Source organism: Chiloscyllium plagiosum, unplaced genomic scaffold, assembly GCF_037043375.1.
Source record: "Chiloscyllium plagiosum isolate Xiang-an unplaced genomic scaffold, Cpla_swu_hap1 HiC_scaffold_14, whole genome shotgun sequence".
NCBI classification, from domain to species: Eukaryota; Metazoa; Chordata; class Chondrichthyes; order Orectolobiformes; family Hemiscylliidae; genus Chiloscyllium; species Chiloscyllium plagiosum.
The window spans coordinates 50,237,417-50,252,393 of record NW_028270152.1 but is presented as its reverse complement, the minus strand read 5'-3'; the positions used below and the strand labels follow the sequence as shown (position 1 = coordinate 50,252,393).

Sequence of the window (14,977 nt, the reverse complement as noted above, 5' to 3'; positions counted from 1 at the left end):
AGCAGAGGCTGATAGCCAAGCTTGGTACCCATGAGGATGGCTTCAACCAGGATCTTCAGTTCATGTCACACTACGAGTGACCCCACCACACTATACACTCTCTCATACACACTCTCACACAAGTACACATACACACACATACACATAAACTCTTAGACACAATCACACTCACACACTCACAGAGATCCTCTCAGACACACATCCACACTCATACTCACGTGCAAACCCTCTCACAGGCATATACTCTGTCACATTCGTGCCCACACTCTATCAAGCGTGCACACACTCACACTCTCACACACACACATACACACACATATTCTCACTCACTCACTCTCTCTCTCTGTGTCACTCTCTCTCACTCTGTCACACACATGCACACACACATATAAGTCTATGGGGTGAGTTTGCAGTTGCAGATTTGTATTTGCAGGTACATTCAATTTTGTTCAAAAAGCACACAATCTGTAGGCACTCAGTCCATGTGACATTTTACTAAATCCCACTTTGGAAATAGAACCAGTCTGATTAGATTACTTACAGTGTGGAAACAGACCCTTCGGCCCAACAAGTCCACACCGCCCCGCCAAAGCGCAACCCACCCATACCCCTACATTTACCCCTTACCTAACACTACGGGCAATTTAGCATGGCCAATTCACCTGACCTGCACATCTTTGTGACTGTGGGAGGAAACCGGAGCACCCGGAGAAACCCACGCAGACACGGGGAGAATGTGCAAACTCCACACAGTCAGTCACCTGAGGCGGGAATTGAACCCGGGTCTCTGGCGCTGTGAGGCAGCAGTGCTAACCACTGTGCCACCATGCCGCCCAAGTTTGGGTGGAAGTTTGGAATACAGACAGACTCTAACCTGACACCTTTAATGCATTGTCTGAGGTGAGGTGTCACCTTTTTTTTATAAACCTTCAGTTGTCTTGGGAATGTGACTTAAAAGAAATTCTGGGATTTACATATTAATTAATTAAAACCTGCAACGCATTATAAGTGATTAAAGACTTAACAGCAATCTCGGTTTGTTCAATGCAACGCATCAGTTGTATGACGCTTTGATTTTTTACTATAAATTCCATGTCCTATGATCCTGCCCCACCAGATGAAGGAGCAGCACTCTGAAAGCTAGTACTTCCAAATAAACCTGTTATACTATAACCTGGTGTGTTGTGATTTAACTCTCAACTGAGGAGCTTGTCAATGTTCTGATTGGCTCTTGGACAGGTGACCATGGCTTGTGTGGGAGCAGAGGATGCACAGAAGCTTCTAGCCTGAAAAGAAAAAGCATTGAAAGATCTCGTTCAGAGTGTATGTCTCTCTCACTCTCACTTGTGAAAGTTTCCAGTAACAGTCAGCTGTCTACCACTCACATTTCTCTTCAAATCGCCTGTTAAAGGAGGAATAAAACACCTTCAAAGTCAATGAAAGGACAAATTCTCAGCCAGCAAATGAAAGAGTGCATCAGTGTGCGGTCAATCTCATGTCAGAAGCAAAGACCTAAAAAGGAATTGAAACAAAGAGAAAGAAAGCAATTCATCAAATCCTGTGGTCATGTCTGATCCTATCAAACAGTGTTTCCCTGATTTTGTTTTTTATTTTGCCACTCTTAATATCCATGTCTATTCTGACTTTGTGCCTGTCTATGAAGGAGGGAATTTAAGAATAGATGAAATTTAAGTTTCAGAGTTAGCAATACAAATTTAAGTATGACCATTAAAGACAATTTGTTCATAATAAATGATTATTTTCTTGTTACATACAGAAACCTGGTGAGTGCTTTCTTCTTAACTGGAGTTAATCAGATGGGAAAATTAGGGATTTTATATTATGTTCATATTTAAATCTTTCATATTTATAATGACTCTGGGAATAGTGGAGCTTGCTTTGCAGTGCATGAGAGTTTCCTCACCACATACTATGGACTCAGTCTATCTGCCATGTCTTTCAGAACTTGACCAGCTCAGTTAGTAATGATGGTACTAAGCCACTCTTGGTGATGGACATTGGAGCCCTCCACTCAGTTTACAGTCTGTGGCATCTCAACCATTAGTGTTTCTGCCAATTGCTGTTCAGCACAGAGGAGTACTAATGCATCAGCTGAGAGAGGGCAGTAGATTGTAATCAGCAGGAGATTTCCCTGCCCATGTTTGACTTGATGCCATGAGACATTCATGGGGTCCGAAAGTTCCCATGGCAACTCTCACCCCATTGTATGCCACGGTTTCACCACTTCTGTCTAGCCAATGGGATATGACTTACTCAGGGATGGTGCTGGTGTTGTCTGGGACCTTCCCTATCAGGTGTGGTTCTGTGAGTATGACTGTGACAGTCTGTTTTTAACTAGTTCTGTGCAGCAGCTCTCCCAATTTTGCCAGATGCCCCCCAGGTGTTGGTTCTTCAGGGTGAATAGGCTGCATTTTTTGTCACTATTTTCAATGCATAGATCAATGCCAGGTGATCTGTCTGACTTTATTCCTCTAACCAAACTTCTTCACATTTTGATAGAACTTAATTGCTATCTCAGGCTATTTCAGCGAGCAGATAAATGTCAACCACATTGCCATAGGATGGAATCCCTTGTATCCTGGTAAAGATGTCATATTTCCTTCCCCAAAGGATATTAGTGAACCAGTTTTTAAAAAAATATTACAAATGACAATGGTTACGTGATTGACATCAGCCTAGCTTTTACTTCCAGGTATTCATGGAATTCAAGTTTCATGATCTGCCTTGATGGGATTCATGCCCATATTCCCTGAACAATAGCAAGGTATTCTGGATGGTGGGTTTAGTAACAGTAGCACTATGCCACTGCTTGTATGACCATCCTATGCTAATGCCCCTCAGGAGAGACCAAGGATTATCAAGAGTACGGGGCAATGGGTGAGGAAAGGATGAGGGTTGTGGGAGGAGGCAGGGGCCAATAACTTTCTGCACATTCCCCACTGCCTCCATAACTGGATCATTTGAGGCACAAATTTCCTGACAATGAAAGTCCTATCCCTACATCAACCCAGGAGACTGAAGCAAACACAATAGGGTTGACTTTCTCGGCTTTCTGCATGGAATTCCCCACCCATTGCTGGCTATTAGTCGACATCAATAGGGGGTTAATTGGGTCAATCACGAGCCTTCCCACTTCCAACTTAATTTGAGCAGAGGGAGGAAGTGGCATAGTCCCTAATCACAACTCTTAATTTCCCATACCCTTATTAAATAACATGGCATTCTTTCACCTAGGTGAAGGGCAAAACAATTTTCAAGGGCTTTGTTTCTCAGTGCACTGGGGACTCTAAGTTTTACTCTTTATCTGTTTGGAGCTAGTCTAAAGTTGGTTGTGTTTCTGGATTACAGTCAACTGATGGAACATGTATTTTGGACTTTGAGCAGACAAAGTTGTGAATAACTTATAACTTGAGGATCACTCACAACAAAACTTGGAAGGGAACCAGACAATGACTGCCATGATTTATAGATACTTGGTGTGCAACAGCTATTTCCTGAAGATAATAACATATTGCATGTTAAAAGACAGTTTTAAACTTTAAAATAGCTTCTGTTTGAAACATCATCTGAAGAAGTAATTTTCTTATAATTCTACCATAACATTAAGTAAGCTGTGGAACAGCAGTTCATTTCTTGAGACGTTCCTTACTTTGAGTGTAATACACTAATATTTTTTACTTTGGTTCTGAAATTATTTTGGATGATTATATTTAGAGTAATATAATTTCAGATGCACATATGTGTTTTCTACAGTGTTTATTTATTGTCAATCAAATGCAGTGCAAATGAGGACATTTCTACTGTAGAACCAGGTGTGTGAGTCCAGTATGGAGGATTGGCATTTTGTTCATATCGACAAATGAGCTCATTAATACTTGGCAGGTTTTTTCCTAGGGGATGTTTTATAGTTCCTCAAGCCAGTTGAACAAAGTGTGAAGCTGTAATGAATTATATATTTAAAACAAAATCATTTAATGTGCTTTCTGTTTCTAGTTAGCTATCTATTTTGCTTCTAATTTGAACATTTTGGCCTTTTTATTGTGGCTAGTTGCACTGACATTAAAATGTTAACTCCACTTCCTGATAAATCATGTGTCATTTCACAAAAGAAAGAATTGATTGTTGCTTTAATTGAATGAGAAAAAACCTTGTTGTTGACTACAATTTACTTGTTTTGAAATAATATTTTTGCTATAAGATCAGCTTTTAATGAATTATGCTCCAGATGGTTCTTTGTGCCTTCGTTATTTTTGAGGGTGTCCTGGTATTCTAGAATTAAGGCGGTCTTTAAGATGGAGATATTCACCAAAAATAAGTGGATTCATCCCCAGGACCTGATCAGGTGTACCCTAGAATTCTGTGGGAAGCTAGGGAAGTAATTGCTGGGCCCCTTGCTGGGATAGTTATATCATCTATAGTCACAGGTGAGGTGCCGGAAGACTGGAGGTTGGCTAACGTGGTGCCACTGTTTAAGAAGAGTGGTAAGGAAAGGTCAGGGAACTATTGACCAGTGAGCCTGACATTGTTGGTGGACAAGTTGTTGGAGGGAATCCTGAGGGACAGGAAATATGTGTTTTTGGAAAGGCAAGGACTGATTAGACATAGTCAGCATGGCTTTGTGCATGGAAAATCATGCCTCATGAACTTGATTAAGATTTTTGAAGATGTAAGAAAGAGGAATTGATGAGGACAGAGCAGTAGATGTTATCTATGTCGACTTCAGTAAGGCATTCAACAAGGTTCCTCATGGGAGACTGGTTAGCAAGGTTAGATCTCATGGAAAAACAGAGAGAACTAGCCATTTGGATACAGAAGCTTTTCAGACTGAAGGCCTGTGACCAGTGCAGTGCCACAAGGATTGGTACTGGTACACTCTTTTCATCGTCTATATAAATGATTTAGATGTGAACATAGGAGGTATAGTTAGTAAGTTTACAGATAACACCAAAATTGGAGGTGAAGTGGACAGTAAAGAAGGTAACCACGGAGTACAATGGAATCTTGATCAGATGGGCCAATGGGCTGAGGAGTAGCAGGTGGAGTTTAATTTAGATAAATGCGAGGTGCTGCATTTTGGAAAAGCAAATCAGAGCAGGACTAATACACTTAATGGTAAGGTCCTAGGGAGTGTTGCTGAACAAAGAGACCTTGAAGTGCAGGTTCATAGGTCATTGAAAGTAGAGTCGCAGATGGATAGTATCGTGAAGAAAGCACTTGGAATGCTTTCCTGTATTGGTCAGAGCATTGAGTATAGGAGTTGGGAGGTCATGTTATGCTGTACAGGACATTGGTCAGGCCACTTTTGGAATATTGCGTGCAATTTAGGTCTCCTTCCTATCGGAAGGATGTTGTGAAACTTGAAAGTGTTCAGAAAAGATTTACAAGGATGTTGCCAGGTTGGAGGATTTGAGCTATAGGGAGAGCCTGATTAAGCTGTTGTCCCTGGAGCATTGGAGGCTGAGGGGGTGACCTTATAGAGGTTTATATAATCACAAGGGGCATGGATAGGATAAATAGACAAAGTCTTTCCCCTGGGGTGGGTGAGTCCAGAACTAGAGGCATAGGTTTAGGTGAGAGCAGAAAGATATAAAAGAGACCTAAGGGGCATTTTGTTTTCACAGAGGATAGTGTGTGTATGGAATGAGCTGCCAGAGGAAGTGGTAGAGGCTGGTACAATTATAGCTTTTAAAAGGTATTTGGATGGGTATATGAATAGGAAAGATATGGATCAAGTGCTGGCAAATGGGACTAGACTAGATTAGGATATCTGGTTGGCATGGATGTGTTGTATGGAAGGGTTTGTTTCCGTGTTGTCCATCTCTATGATTCTATGATTCTGAAAACTAAGGAATTAAGATGTAATAACTAAAATGGGAGTGTATTCAGTTTATGATGACTGACACCTAATTCATAACAAACAGAACGTGGTGAAATACATGTCACAGTATCTGAGATATAATCATTTTATTTTTCAATAACATCCCTGAAGCAGCGCAGCACGATTTTGACAAAGATTCATTCTCAGTTCCCCTTACCTCTGTTCACCATCTCCTAGACACACAAGTTACAGTGACAGGAACACCACTAAGTACACTGTTAATTACATATTGGGCTATTTTTATTAATGAAATCACCAATGCAATCTGAACAAACAATGCCCCAAATGAGATAAGAAAGTTACCATCCAAGACAGGCGGAAGAGGAGCTGCTACCAATGAATACAGTTTTTGAAGCATTGCAGGAGTGTGGATGATTAATTTCTAAACAAAATGGACATCTGGGCTGATTGGGTGGGCAGCACAAGTAATCTGCTGTCAAGATGCAAATCAGTAATTTTAATGCACTGCTGAGGCATGTGCCACATGGTTTTTGGTGAGGAACATGCTTCCAAGGGATGCTGAAACCTCCCAGTGAAGCGACATGAGAATGTGCACATTCAATAACCAAATGCCTTTGTAGCATTGCTTGTGGACTAGTAACAGCAAGAATGCCGCACCACCACCACCATCATCCCCCACCCCCACACACACCCACATCCTGAGATTTTTTATTTGCATAGCTGAGGAAACATTTATTGTTCAATGTCAAGGTTAGTATTATAATATGAAGCTGAACCCTTCTGCTAATTAAACCAAATACCCAGAAAAGCTCACGTCACCTCATAATTGGTTAAAATGAGTGACAGAGAACTCCCAAATTCCGCTATTAGAATGAAATGACATAAACTTACTTCTTAACTCTAAAAGTCAACATTAAACAACTATTCACAATTCTAAGCCCCCTTTCTCTTAACTGCTTATTGTCTGCCTCCAACTCTATAACAATATGCTATTCCAATGAGACACTTACTAAAATCACATCAACTTAATTTCAAAACCACAAAGCCGCTGTGTCTTCTGTGTCTTTCTTCTTCCAGCTGAGGACCTCCCTGGGTTGTCTTCTTTCTTTTTGCTGCGAGTATGTTTCATCTGAAAAGGTAGCTTTGACAGAGAGTGTTTTCGAATTTCTTGGAGAGCAAGATGTTAGCTCTCCATGTGTTTCTGTCTCAATGGCAGTTGCACTCTGATCAATTTTCAAAATGCCCACATTTTATATCCCCACAAATATAGAACCTTGTCATTGATTTAATGTTGGCAAAACAATAAAGTCAAACTCAATTGGGTTTTGGTATCCTGGGGCATAATTTAAACTGTCTGGTTAAATTCAAATGATCAAAATGGTAACCATAACTCAAATTTGGTGCTGGAAAACATAGCAGGTCAGGTAGTATCCGAGGAGCAGGAGAATCGATGATTCGGGCATATGCCCTTCATCAGCAATGAGGCTTGTGGGCCAGGGAGTCGAGGGAAGGGCCCAGAAACCTCATTTCTGTTGAAGGGCTTATGTCCAAAATGTCAATTCTCCTGCTCCTCAGATGCTGCCTGACCTGCTGTGCTTTTCCAGCACCACACTGTCGACGCTGATCTCCAGCATCTGCAGTCCTCACTTTCTTCTACCAAAACTCAGGTATTCGTTTCAGAGCCAACTGTTACATATTTTCAATTTTCCAGTACACTCTGGGACTGCCATCTAGTCATATCACAGGAGCTTTAGTCTCTCAGTTCAGAACAGCATTCACTCTCTCTTAAAGGTACATACATGCCTTCAACTTCATAACATGAGCAATTCATTCAATGGCTTCAGCTGACAGAGAGTGAATGGTTATGGTGGCACCTGGGATGGATCTGTCAGGGCAGCAGTTCAGTGGGTGAGCAGTGGTTTGAATTGGATGACTGCAGACGCTGTCTGAGCTATTCCTCATATTCCATTTGTAGAGCAAGTGGCCAGATCTTTGCCAGCCTGGCCTTGGTTGATTGAGGCCTGTCCATGTTTTCTTTGGCAGGTTGAAATCTCCCAAGCTAAATTACTGGGATCAATCACAAGGACAATGGTTAATATCCATCACATGTTAACCTATAATCTCCCACTTACTGCAATCTTAAGATTCTCCACCTCCTCTCAAATGCAACTGCAATTCCTGATGAAGGGCTTATGCCCGAAACGTCAATTCTCCTGCTCCTCGGATGCTTCCTGATCGGCTGTGCTTTTCCAGCATCACACTCTTGAGTCTGATCTCCAGCATTTGCAGTCCTCACTTTTTCCCTGCAATTATACCCTACCCTGCACAACCACCTTCTTTCTGTACAACCTGTGCCCGTGGGCAGACCGGAAAATAGAGGGAAAAATGGAAATGGAGTTGTACCATTAAATTTGAATGACCTGCATTTCCAGGTCTTACGGCACTATGTTGTTGCATCCTGTTCTCCTACCCATGACTCACACATTGTCCCCTCTCCACCTCCTCTACAATATTGTGCTGAACATTTGTGAGTGTGTAATTGATTACTTGGCTTAACTGCTTTGTTGTCTGACAGAGGATTTCAGCATTTTCACTGTATGATCTGATGAGGCGGTAAACTGGTGTGGTTTGCCACAATGCTGCAGCCCACCAGAAGGAGGGAAAGCTGTCAGGTGTTTGATTTTAGGCAGCTCAGGGCCATCTTCTTTCCGTAGGTTACATAACAGCATTGACAGAGGTTCAGACAAGGCTGTCTGTTTATTCTTTCAGTCAGAAGATAATATCTGTCATGGGAAACCAACAAAAGGCACAGAAACATTGAAATCAAAGAAATCTATGCACACAATAGACCGATTTTAATTCTCTGGGAAGCAATATCACATGGCAGTGTTCTTGGTTTTAGCTGTGGATGAGCCATCAGCAGGAGTTAAAATGGAGAATAAGCTGGAATTGTGCTGCCTTATTATAACTATCGACTCCTTTCCTGCCAATCGGGAAGTGTTAAAATTCATCTGAATAAATTTGCAGAATCACTATGGATGATACTTGTTTTTGCTAGTTGTGGCAAAATAGAAATACATTTAAAAAGAACAGGTTTACAATTATGCTATAAGCAACACATAGGAAACTGTCCACACAGTGTGTTCTCAGTGTTCTATGTGAGTTGACCGTTCACCACATTTAATTCAAACTGTTGTTAATCGTAGCATTAAATGCTCTGAGTTATTTCATAGGCAGTAGATTTAAACCATGGAATGGTTTAAAACATGGACTGTATTGAATCGTGAGGCAGGGGAAACCCAAGATTTTTTTATTTATCAGGCCTAAAGGAGTGCACCTGTGAGAAGATCTTCTTCCTGTACAGTTGGTGTAAATACAGTGACGTTATTATTCATTTCCAGCCAGTATATGGGTAGAGGTGAAATATAAAAAGAATACAGTAGAAATACTCACTGGGTCAGACAGCATTTATGGAGAGGGAACTGAGTTAATATTTCAAACCTTTGGATTGCTTCAGTATCTGAGGAGTTGTGAATGGAATGGAACACTTCAATCATCAGCAAACACTCTCATTTCTGCCCTTATACTGGCGAAAAGGTCAATGATGAAATAGCTGAAGGTGATTGAGCCCAGATATCTATATTTAAAGGTCTGTCTTGGAGCTTAACCAAGAACATGTCTTCTTTTTAGTTGTGTAATAAGTTATCTTCAGATTTGAAACTTTTCAGTTAACAGAAGTTTTCAATGACAATGATCTGAGTCATCACTTACACTCCTCAAAATATCATGATCACTGGTGGCATTTCACAGTAAAAATTTGATAAGGTCAAATTGTTTAAATTTTTCACGTCATTATTTTTCAATGGAATTTTAGACCAATAAGATCAAGTGCACAGTGAGATTGAAAGCTAATTTGTCATCATTTGAGATATCCTATAAGGCAATTTTATAGCTTAGTGGAAGGTAAAATGATAATAATAAATTATTATTGCTGCTAAAATGTGACAGAGACTGGGGCATGTGATCTAAGTATTGCACTTGGCCATACTTGCATTCGAAGACTGCATCCAGCAGGAATCTGTTGAAAAATGGAACCTGGTATACTGTGCATGTACAGCCACCAGTTATGGTTTGACAAATGTGCATGTACAAATTATTTTATAATAATTTCACTGATTTTCTGTGCACATGGATGCTATGACACAGATGTAATGTTATAATATTGCTGCTTCAATAGTGGACTTACTAAGAATGTCATTGGATACACATCATGATCCTTAATATTGTCTTAAGTCCTTCAAATAGTCCTTAACAAGTGTGATGCTTACTCAGCATTCTTCTATAAACTGTTACATCGACAGGCTCTAGATCCTCTGTTTCACACTCTTAGATCCCACTTTATGACTCACCTGGTGTCCTTATGTGTTGCCTCATATATGCAACACTCAACAAAAACAACATGTATTAATACAGCTTCTTTAAAGCAGTAAAATGTCCCAAGGTACATTACAAAAGCATTATCAGAAAAAAAAATGGAACTTGGTAAATTCCAATGAGCAAGTATAAGAGAAGAATAATTGAAGAATGGTGTTTGGACATTTCAGGTGGCTGCCCACAATCTGCCTCTTCATGTGAACTGGTGTAAATATTTGTAGCGCTACTGGAAGCAGAGTACATTAACAAATTTATCATTCCAGGATGAAAATTTTAAATTTGTGTATTGTTGGCCTTGAAGCCAATGTAGATCAGTGGACAGAGGTGAACAGAGGGTTAACAGAGCACAATGTGAGGTGGGATAATGTAGCAAAATTTACAGAGGGTGAGAATTCAATCGCTGACCCAGAAAATATTGGAACAATTGAGATGACTCAAAACAAGTTGAGAATGTCAATGCTAGTTTGAATAAATTAGGCATGGAGACAGGTGATATTACAACAATGGAAGGTGGTGGTTTGCTAATGAAAAGGAAAAGGAATCAACTACTTCACTTAAGGCCAACCTGGCTAAATTAAAAGTCTTCTTGGTTAAGGTTGATACAAATATCAAGAAATTTTATTTGATTGCATCCAAGGCTAGTTATAATACCATAATTCAGTCAGTGACAATTGAATATGGTCTGATCAGAGATATATATGACTGTTTGTTTGGTCCTTCTAAGCTAATTTATGATGGTCAGACTCCTGTAATGGGTTATGATGATCCTATTTATAGAATCATGGAATCGCACAGCCCAGTAGGAGGCCATTTGGATGTTGTATCTGTTTTGCCTCTTTGAAAGAACAGTCTAATTTAGTTCCACAGCATGGCTTTCTCCCATGACTCTGCAAATTTGCCCTCTCCAAATACACATCAGTTGCTTTGTGGAATGGCATTGCAGACTTTAATAACTTGCTGTGCAAAAAAAAAGTTTTCCTAATTTCCCTTCTCGTTCTTTTGTGAACTGTTCCAAATCTATGGCCTTTAATTGCTGATCCATTTGGCAAAGGTAACAGTTTCTCTATATTTTCTCTATCATTTTATATTTATTTTATAGTTTATGTATCTTCATCATTTGGAATATTTTTCTTAAGTCTCTCTTAACCCTTTCCATCTCAAGTGAACACTCCCAGCTTCCCCAATCTCTCATTGTAACTGAAATCCTTTAGCCATTGTATCATCTTGCAGAATTACCCATTGACTCTTACTAAGGCCTTGACACCCTTATTTAAGTATAGTGCTCAGATTTCTGTACAATTCTGCAGCTGAATATGCCAGTGTTATGCCAAGGTTTAGCATTGTTTTTGTATTGAATGCCCTAACAAGGAAGCTAATTATCACATATGCTTTTTTTAACAACATAATGTCTTCATGTCCCTAATAACATTCCCTCCATCAACCTTAGACTGATTGGTCTGCAGGTACCATGTCCTCCCATCTCTCCTTTTTTTGACGAGGCGATTACCACTTGCAGTCCACCAGTCACATGGCATCACTCCCATAGCTAAGGAGAATTGAAAGGCCATGGTGAGAACTTCTATGTCTATTATCATGGAATCTCAAAGGCTACAGTGCTGAAGGTGGCTATTTGGCCCATTGCATCTGCACTAACTCTCTTTGAAATTAGTTACCATCTCTTACCCATGGAGTACAGAAGAAGGCATTTTCCTTTAGCTATGTCTTTACCAATTCCATATCCAAACCCTCACTGCCTTGTTTAAAGTAGATGTTGGACAAGTCCCAAAACATGAGATAGAAACATTGTTTCTATCTAAATAATCATGCAATGCCTTCTTCAATGCTTTAGTCAAACCTGCATCCATCACACTTCCAGGCAGTATTCTCTGCCCTCCAACTAGTCACTGTGTGAAAAAGTTTATTCTCACCTTGTTTGTGCTTTTCTTGCAAAACACTTTAAATCTGTATCCTTTGGTCCTTCGCCCATTTATGAGCAGGAACAGTTTCTCGCTATCCACTCTGTTCAAACCCCACATATTTGAAAACTCCTATCAAATTTCCTCTTAGTCTTCTCCTGTCTAAGAAAAGCAATCCCAACTTCTCCAACCTATCTTCAAAACTAAATCGTTGCATCCTTGGAACTATACTCGTAAAACTCTCTGCACTTTCTGCAATGCATCACGAAGAACATAACTTTTTACTCTTGATTGTGAACAAAAATGGGAAAGGAACTGTTTTAAAACTCAGGATTGTGGAAAATATTGATCAGTCTGACTGACTGAAAGGTTTGACCAATTAATGGTTTGATTCAACTCACATACACATAGATCATTACACTCTGCCAGTATACTTAAACTAGTTGGAGCATGATGCTTCCATTTACTGAGAATTGGCTGGGTTCTTCCAGATCCCCTGGCTTGTAGTTTTCTTGTGGTTTTAGTCTCGAGTTCTGCTGCTATAGACTGTTCACACTGGCCCTTTATAGGTCCTTTACTTGAACCTCATTCTAACTACATCCTCTTCTTGTTGGTTATTAAGTGACTCAATTATTCTTTTAACTCAATCAATGGTCCAGCTTGTTATGCAGCAGTTCGAGATTGTGCCATTTGTTCTAACACAATCAATAGTTTATTTTGTGTATGCCGCAGTTTTTGTCTCAGCAGAATCAGTTTGGTACTTGACTCATTCTCTGGGATCCTGTAGACTGCTAACGCACTGTATTTCATTCCACTTTAAAACCCTTTAGTCATCAAAACAATTACTGCACTTTTTAAAAACAATTTAATTGGCACTTGCTGTCAGTGCTGTTAACACAGTTGTTTGTTCAAGTAGTGGAAGAGGTTACTACATATGAGTTGGAGCCAGGGGATGAGTATGATGGGACATTTGGTTTGCAACAAGTAATTTGTTGATCTGTAGAGTGGTGACCACTTGGCCATCTTCCTGCCAACAACTATGTGCTTGGCTCCAGGTAGCTGAACAGCTTGGGGATCTGAATGTTTGCTCAGTAACCATTGGATCTCTGTAAAAGAAGGAGCCATCCTTTTCTCTGCAGTTAAATAAAAACATCTCAATCCTGAAGAAAACCATGTTATCTCACGTCATCAGATGCTGAAAGCTGTGGCTTTTAACCAATGAGTCAAATACTTTAAACATGTGAACCAGTTGCTCTGTGCTTCTTGCAAGCAAGTAAAAGTATCTGGAGAAGGAGAATTGTGGAACAACAAGCCCTGAAAAGCCAAAAGGATCATCTTAGTGCAGCCTGCGGACTGGGACCATTGAACTACCTTCCCAGTCTTTCCTATTGAATAGCTCCTTTCTTCATCCTACCCAATATCTACTCTTCCTACTCGGTTCTGTATGAAGGCTGGCTGGAATAATAGTGTAATATAGAGATTGTAAACAATTAGCCCTTCCCTTTTAAGTAGTTAGTTTAATCTATCTACTGTTACTTAATTATTCTATATTTTGTGCATCATATTATTATTTATTTACTTATTTCATGAAATGAGATCTGGTGCATTTTATGCTTTGCTGCTTTTTGACGAAACAAGAAAGATCTTTTGAGAGCACAAGATGCGAATGTCATTTTAAAACCCAACAATTCAATGATATTCTTAAGTTATGAGGAATTTAAAAAACTTTTAAAATAACATAAAATATAAAAGCTGAAGCATCTAGGATAAGAAGGGAAAATGAGACTACAAAATGTAACATCCCCATTAACTTACCCCTTTTCAGTTCTGAACTATTAGTATTCAAAGATATGTAATAAATTGATAGAAATTGTGGCAGAACTCACAAACATTGGTAATCACACTGAGTATACGTTGCTGTTGTAACCCCTTTGAACAGGGAGGCTCCATTTTCCAGAAGATGAATGTGGAGTTCTATTTCCATTAGTACCATTATACAAAGGTTAAAGGATAATTACTTAATTAATGTATGTGAAATCTGACACACTATCACTGATGAACTCTAATGATGTCTGCTAATGGCTTTTCCACTTTAGTTTGGCACCAGATAAAACAAATCCTTTATTGTTAAAATACTTAGTAATGTGTTTTTTTTTCTGTTCAATACTTCCTCAATTATTAGATGTTTTGAATCCACTTAGATAAAAGTACATAGAATGAACCACCTCTCTCAGGAATTCTCTCACTTCTGGAGCCTGTAAAAAGAGCTTGTAGTGACAAGCAAAAATAAACAGCAAGAATTGGAATATTAAGTGACATCAGTCTATATCTAGCCCTTAATAAACATTTCATGCCCCTACTTTCTATAAACTGAAAAATGAATGTTATGTTTATAACAGTTCTACAACCACTAACTCATGTGCCAGTATAAGATGATACTGTGACCCACTGGCAAACAAGTGTTCTAACATTAGTCTGTATTGAGGCAGTGTGGCGTGGCAGGGTGTGGGAGGAGAGGTTTTCTGTTGTGGAAAACGTCTTCTTGTCTTCAAGTTACATAGGCTGGGTTGGAGAATCACATCTTCAAAGCTACAAAACTGTTGCTGCAGAGATAAGCAGCAGTGCAACAGTGATGTACAGGAATGGAGCAGAGAATTGTAATTAAAAACGACAAGTTTCAGATTATATGAATTAATGATTATTGCAAACAGAATCTTCTTATTTGATAGTAAGATGGAGAACATGTTAGAACTCAGGTAATCTAACT

General features: G+C 39.5%; 1 protein-coding gene across 3 annotated transcripts in view; it reads left to right on the top strand.

Annotated features, from left to right (window-relative positions):
• Positions 1-14,977, top strand: part of tafa4b (TAFA chemokine like family member 4b) — a 337,496-nt gene that overhangs the window by 196,362 nt on the left and 126,157 nt on the right. The window lies entirely within an intron of this gene.